The following is a 6550-nucleotide window of genomic DNA, read 5'->3' on the forward strand; positions in this document are numbered from 1 at the left end:
TTGACGTTTACAGTGAGTGATTGTCAGATCCGCTAAATTGCCACAGTATATATATTGATTGGTGCCACACTGAACAAAAACATCTGTTTGCGGATTGCACATAAGGGTCTGTTCAAATATTACGTAACGCAATAGGGAGTGGGGGCAAAGACTAATAATTCAAGACAAAATTTTCAAAACGACTTATCTGCTTTTGTAAACAAAGATTCAAACGACGATTTGACGAATCTGATAGCTCTCCCACGCAAACAAACACCATCAATAGGTAGGTGAAGGTTTCCGCTACCTGTTGATGGTGTTAGTTTACCTACCACCTATTGGTGGTGTTGGTTTGCCTGGGAGAGCTATCAGATTCGTCGAATCGTCGTTTGAATCTTTGTTTACAAAAACAGATAAGTCGTTTTGAAAATTTTGTCTTGAATTAAGACGTCACTGTCGGGCTCTTTTGAGGGACCACTTCTGGTACTGCATTTGGTCCCTCGGTACCCAAGTTTGAAGTTTTATTGAATACCTTGCCTTTTATCGACTTTGCTCTGCAGTATCAATGGCAACGTTACAAAGTTTGAAACGAGACAGTTGCGATTGTTTTGGTTGTTGGTATGTTCCACATAAGAGCAAGATTACCGGTGGTGAGTTTAAGCCGTTTGGCAGCGCAGTATCATTACTTGACACTTCACCGGTCGCTACTAAACGCGCTGCTATAACAGTAGCGCGACTGACAGGTGACCAAATTTGGTAGCGCGATAAGAGCGCTGCTATTTGATGAACTGTCAACTGTCAAACGTCACCGGTATGGAATACAGCAACCAAATTGAGAGCCGAAAATAGTGACCGATACGGAAACGAGTAACGAAACTAAAATGAAAACGCTGCGCGGGTGATTAAAATGCTCGCGACCGATAATGATGCTCTAAGTGAATTCAAGCCTGTTTACCCGGATAAAAAATATCATTAAAATATCATACATTTTATTGTTACACCACCATTCAAAACATAATTTTCACCATTGAATATAATGGAATTTAAACAATAAAATCACATGAAAAATAATGGTTTTCCACGATAAAATAAATGGTAAATGGGACTTTTACAATAAAAAAGGGGGGTTGTTATGTATCTTTACAATAAAAAAATCGAAAATTTTCCATACAAAATTCGGAGCCTAACAATTGATTTTACGGTTATTCAATGGGATGATTTCGAGCGACAAAACAATAGAAAACATTGTGTTCTAAATGTTTTCAATTACTTTTTCTATTGTTTTACAGTAGAAAAACAACAGGATTTAGAATACATTATACTCCAATATTACAACAAAAATACAATACAATTAATTGTTTTTCAAATTATTTTATTTCCAATTTAATTTTAATTAAGTTCAGACTTAATTTTTACTTATTCTTACTTGCTTTGCTGTTATTTTGACACGGGTGCATAAACGCTGAAAGTCGGCAATGACGCAGTCCGCTATACTCGTTAAATACGCCGTAACTGCTGCTACTAGAGAAGGGGATTCGATTTATCTCCAATGGCTTATTTTTCCTTGCATAGGTGGATCGAAGTTGAATATAAATATAAACCTGTGAAAAATGTAAATTATAAAAGAATATCAGTTTTATTAGAACACATTAATAAAGAAAAAAAAAAGTTTTATTAGAAAGTATACGTCGAGAAGGAAAGAAAAAAATTACCTCCCGTTTGTGTGATTGGCCAATGATAGCCACTGAACCTTGCACTGAACGGTCTTGAATCAGTGAAGGCAGCGAGCAGCAATATTTTACCATAAGCTTGATTTCTTAGAAGGAACAAGTTACCAAAAATGTTTCAAATTGCTTTGGCGATGGAAATTAAGGACCCTCTTGAAGGTACATTAAAGATTTCAATATCACCAGGTGTTATGATGATAACACTTTTTTTTGTTGATCGGGATGAACCACTGCGTGATGTTCAAATTGGAATGCACGAGTTCAAATTGGTGTCAGTTGACCCAACTAACTAAAAAACAGAATTCGTTAGTTGGGTCCAGGTTGTGACCCAAGCAGCGAACCGCGACTGTACATTGAACTTTTGTTGTATAACACTTAAAATACCTCGATTCAGAAGCCAGTAAACTACCGCTTGCCCAGCACCAGAAACAGTAATGAAAAGGACACTTCTTGCACCATCTTCTTCTTCTTCAATTATAAACAAAACTGTACACGCTCAAATGAATCCATCCATTCTCCGAGTGAAATGATTAGCAAAAGTTTTGGTTCCCTTTAATTTTTTAATTCAAATTTTTATTACATAACATTTCTAGACCTGCAATATAAAAATAAATACTTGAGAAACGGGATAATGTTTTGTTTCATTTGATAAGCAAAGCTAATGTTATTTTATTGTTTTCAATTGTAATTTCATCAATATAATAAATCAATGAAATATTCCAAAATTATATAATTTTTTCAAGGACTGATTTCCTGATCATCCAGACAGAATACTTTTATTTTTTGTTCAGTTTTTGGATGAGCAATACTAAGGGTCTGTCTCATTTGGAGAATTAAACTTAAAAGTGACAGTTCGAAAATTAAAAAATGACCCCGTTATAAGAATGGCTGGTGCTACCCAGCAATTCCAATAGGACATCGATGAAAAATGATTCGATCTGTCAAAAGTAATCTTGCTCTGCGAGCAGGATGATTCGATAATTATTAAAATGTCACTTTTAAGTTTAATTTCAGTTTAATTATCCAATTGAGACAGACCCTAAACATAAGCAAACAATAAAATATAATAGAATGTATGGGTAACATTTAAATCTATTGTACTTTTAATGTAAGTACAATAAAGATCTTTTACAACCGCGAAAATTTTACAATAAGCGTACAATAGTTTGTATTGTTTACCACACAATCTATTGTATTTCAATGAGTTATGTCATACAAGTTAATGTTAATTTTTATCCGGGTATATACCACATGTGGGCCCTCCTTAGCCGTGCGGTAAGACGCGCGGCTACAAAGCAAGACCATGCTGAGGGTGGCTGGGTTCGATTCCCGGTTTCAAAGTGCGCTTGGAACGCCATTTTCAACCTCGCTCTCCATAATCTGTTGGTTATTCCATCTATATGTACATGCTATAATAAATTTTGGTTATTTGTTTTCACACATAGTAGCTAATTGTGGTATAGATACATAGCATGAATGACAAAAATGCTGGTCATCAGGCTTCGGAATTCTCACTCATATGAATAAAAACCTGTGATGAATCCATTTAGCGGAGTTTGATTTTCATGGTCCCCTGTGAGGAAGTACCCGAATAGAAATAAATTGTACGCCGAATAGTTGATATTATTAGTTTTCTATTACACTTATAATCATCATAAACTGTATAATACATGTACATTAATATGGTTAACAAAATTTTCGGCCCAATCATATACCATGATTTGCAGATTATACATTCTGTAGTAAGGATTACCTGACATAATTTTATTATAAACGTATCATATCATAAATGATTCAGATAGTTTTTTCCAACACAAAAATTATATGTTTTCTTTTTTAGTGTATTAGTGACAACCGCCAACCGCCATTCAAGTTTTTTCTCGAAGCAGCGGCGATGTGAAGAAAAGAAAATGTGAATGCTGAAACAAAAAAGCGGATCAGAATGCATGTAAGTGGAAACTGAATATTACTAACTAAAAGCTGATATAAATATAACCATTGTTTATTTCCAGAAAAATACAACCTCATAAAGGAAAACGACATACGCCATTACTCTAGGGAATCACGAAAAATGTTTGCGAAGGTAAGAATGGTCTATGACGGGCCTTATTTGATGTATGTATTCATATGTATGACCCATAATCGATCCGATAATTTAACACTTGAACAGAGTTGTACCTAGTGCAAAGTATCCGTATGGCGGAATTAACAACCATCCGCAATACCCCTTCTATCGACCTTTGCAGTCAAAAACTTTCATTCCCCAAAAAACCCAGATAATACACTTAAAGCGGCAATGGTGCGAAAAAAACATTAGAGAGGTCAAAATAGCACATAAAGAAGAAAGATTCCATTATTTCCATTAATTCACATTTATTTGCCAAAACGGTTTGCTTATAAAGAAGTCAGAGCACAGACGATGCTCAGGAATCCATATTTATGTGACAGTCATTAATTGTTTTCTTTAATTTATTTTATAGGAAATATACAAAGAGTCACTGATGGGAGAGCCTCGGGGAGAGCAGCATATTCTCTGGTCCAGACATGGACATGGACAAAAATTCTACATCACATAAAAATTTCATCAGAGGTTGCAATTGCATCAACAAGAACTTGTCATATGGAAAAAAAATTAAAAAATGTGATTGACTACAACTCAGTGATAGAAAACTTTAATAACTATAAAAGATGTGAAATAAAATACTATTAACATCAAGATTAACACTTGTTTTGTGCTCAATTATTCTATAATGAACTGAAAAACCCAAATCTAATGGCAATCGTAGCAAGAATAGTAGTATTCTTAAACTATCATATCCTGTTCGTAAAATAGTATTATACATATTGTAATACGGCTATCATATAATTGAATGTTTATCAAACACCTTTCAATTTGGATTAACCATAGAATCTTCGCTTGTTTTAACAAAAATCATACCCCGAATAGAATGAAATTATATAACTATTTTTCCAGTTATCGTTTTTTGATTTTAAATAATTGTAATTGAATTTTTAATGGAATCATAAAAAATATCGAACAATAATCATACGATGAATAATATTTACGATAGGGTTTACAATAATTCGATATCAGACGATACACTGAATGGGTTGTTAAGTATCGTTACCATTCAAAAAGGCCAACTTTTCCATATATTTTTGCTAAGCAATTTTACCATGTATCGTTAGCTAATCATATATTTTTGTCATGCGATGATTCGGATTATGATTGTATTCAACAAAGAAGATCAAAAGTATGATTTTTGTTAAAACAAGCGAAGATTCTAGGGTGAATCCAAATTGAAAGGTGTTTGATAAATATTCAATTATATGATAGCCGTATTACAATATGTATAATACTATTTTACGAACGATGATACAGGATATGATAGTTTAAGAATACTACTATTCTTGCTACGATTGCCATTAGATTTGGGTTTTTCAGTTCATTATAGAATAATTGAGCACAAAACAAGTGTTAATCTTGATGTTAATAGTATTTTATTTCACATCTTTTATAGTTATTAAAGTTTTCTATCACTGAGTTGTAGTCAATCACATTTTTTAAATTTTTTTTCCATATGACAAGTTCTTGTTGATGCAATTGCAACCTTTGATGAAATTTTTATGTGATGTAGAATTTTTGTCCATGTCCATGTCTGCACCAGAGAATATGCTGCTCTCCCCGAGGCTCTCCCATCAGTGACTCTTTGTATATTTCCTATAAAATAAATTAAAGAAAACAATTAATGGCTGTCACATAAATATGGATTCCTGAGCATCGTCTGTGCTCTGACTTCTTTATAAGCAAACCGTTTTGGCAAATAAATGTGAATTAATGGAAATAATGGAATCTTTCTTCTTTATGTGCTATTTTGACCTCTCTAATGTTTTTTTCGCACCATTGCCGCTTTAAGTGTATTATCTGGGTTTTTTGGGGAATGAAAGTTTTTGACTGCAAAGGTCGATAGAAGGGGTATTGCGGATGGTTGTTAATTCCGCCATACGGATACTTTGTACCAGGTACAACTCTGTTCAAGTGTTAAATTATCGGATCGATTATGGGTCATACATATGAATACATACATCAAATAAGGCCCGTCATAGACCATTCTTACCTTCGCAAACATTTTTCGTGATTCCCTAGTGTAATGGCGTATGTCGTTTTCCTTTTATGAGGTTGTATTTTTCTGGAAATAAACAATGGTTATATTTATATCAGCTTTTTAGTTAGTAATATTCAGTTTCCACTTACATGCATTCTGATCCGCTTTTTTGTTTCAGCATTCACATTTTCTTTTTTGCCTTTCTCGTACAACTAAGTTGTACCGAAAGGCTATCATTTCACTCCAAATTCGTACTTTTGATAGAAGTCCCGGAGACCCATAGTGTTATATACCATTCGACTCAGCTTGATGAGCTGAACAAATGTCTGTCTGTCCGTGTGTGCGTGTGTGTGTGTGTATGTGTGTGTGTGTGTGTGTGTGCACAAAATGCCATAAAAAACATTAGCCAAATTTTCACATAGAAGCTCTTAACCGATTTTCTTGCAACAAGTTGCATCCGGCAGAGACTAAAACGCTGTTGATCACTATTGAATTTCATAATAATTGCGAATTGTAAAAAATAGATAATATTAAAATAGTGATGAGACATAATCACATAGAACAATAATGTGTTATGAAAAATGCCTTGCATCTATGAATATTTTTTATCCGTTTCCTTGCTCCGTGTTTATCCGTGGCTTGCTCCCATTACGAGTTTCATCGTACTATAAAGATGCTCGTGTTGCGCGCATTTAGGCGTAAGCATGCTCTTCGTTCAGTTTCATAGTACTATGAAAT

The 6550-nt window shown here is 34.0% G+C and overlaps 2 long non-coding RNA genes across 2 annotated transcripts; one reads left to right on the forward strand and one right to left on the reverse strand.

Annotated features, from left to right (window-relative positions):
• Positions 1 to 3516: 3516 nt before the first annotated feature.
• On the forward strand, positions 3517 to 4362 carry LOC134220843 (uncharacterized). The gene is made up of 3 exons (XR_009982087.1): positions 3517 to 3654; positions 3719 to 3789; positions 4187 to 4362. It is a non-coding gene; the product is annotated as an uncharacterized LOC134220843 (long non-coding RNA).
• Positions 4363 to 5196: 834 nt separating this feature from the next.
• Positions 5197 to 6007, reverse strand: LOC134220896 (uncharacterized). The gene is made up of 3 exons (XR_009982121.1): positions 5962 to 6007; positions 5825 to 5896; positions 5197 to 5427 (listed from the first exon to the last, which is right to left on the reverse strand). It is a non-coding gene; the product is annotated as an uncharacterized LOC134220896 (long non-coding RNA).
• Between the last annotated feature and the right edge of the window lie 543 nt (positions 6008 to 6550).

Source organism: Armigeres subalbatus, chromosome 1 (genome assembly GCF_024139115.2).
Source record: "Armigeres subalbatus isolate Guangzhou_Male chromosome 1, GZ_Asu_2, whole genome shotgun sequence".
Classification (NCBI taxonomy): domain Eukaryota; kingdom Metazoa; phylum Arthropoda; class Insecta; order Diptera; family Culicidae; genus Armigeres; species Armigeres subalbatus.